The sequence below is a fragment of the Hemicordylus capensis genome, chromosome 6 (assembly GCF_027244095.1).
Source record: "Hemicordylus capensis ecotype Gifberg chromosome 6, rHemCap1.1.pri, whole genome shotgun sequence".
NCBI lineage: Eukaryota > Metazoa > Chordata > Lepidosauria > Squamata > Cordylidae > Hemicordylus > Hemicordylus capensis.
In genome coordinates, this window is record NC_069662.1 from 14,798,507 (window position 1) to 14,799,578 (window position 1,072).

Here is a 1,072-nt window from a genome sequence, read left to right on the forward strand (position 1 = left end):
CATGGCTGGGGATGATAGGAGTTGTATTACCACAACCCAATATGCCAGATACATACCAAGGGTGTGTTTAATCACCTGTGCCCTTTCCCCATTTTAAATTGTCCTCCTCCTGCCCTGAGTTTTGCACTGGGGGGGGGGGGAATACAGACGTGGATGGTCTGATCTATGTCTTTTCTCCTGAGAAACTAAAAAAAACTCGGGGATGGGGTGAAATGTAGATGTTCAACATGCGTGCACATGACAAAAACAGACGAGTGCACTAACCCTCTCAAACATGACACCTGATTCACACAAGGAAGGTGAGCAACCCGCCCCCAGGGGAGAAGCAAGCAGCCCCTCACTTCTTCTGGGAGGCTCATTAGTGAAACTGCTTCTGAATCTGGACTGTCCCATTTCCGGTCATAGGAAGGGTGGTGGATGTCTTAATGCTCACCGTGGGTTCGGGCGAAAAGGCTAGGGGTTCTCCTTGAGCCTTACCCAGTTGTTTCTGGACGACAACTCCCATCGTCCCCAGCACTGTGGCTGAGGGTGATGAGAGTTGTAGTCCAACAACATCTGGGGAAGACCCAAGGTTGAGAGCTCCGGGCTCAGGCCACCTCCTTCTCAATCTGCCAGTCTGGTTAGATTTCTACTCTCTCGTGGTCGTGGGAGGAGGAGAGCGCATGCATGCAATCATATGCACTCTTTATAACCTCGGGAACGCTTCACTACTTCTTTCTGCCGAGTGTAATCAGCTTTGCAGCCTAGTCCAGAGTGCGGCACGTTGACTCGGGAGTGGTCCCGATGGCTTCGCTAGGGCTGACTTCTAGCCAGCGTGCATCGCACGCACCTAAAATGCACCCTTCGGATCGACGACCTGTAACTTCCCACAGCACCCGCCGGGGCCCTCCCTACCTCCCTCCCTCTAGCTCTGCCCCCTTTCGGCGCGCTCTTCTTCCTCTTTGCCGCCGCTTCTGTTCTCTCGCTGCTTCCCCTTTAAATGCCGCCAAAGCAAACTTCACACTCCCGCCCCGTCTGTCAAGGCGGCCCCTCCCTCCTCTCCCCGCCCAGCCCCGTCTGCCTGCCTGTGTGA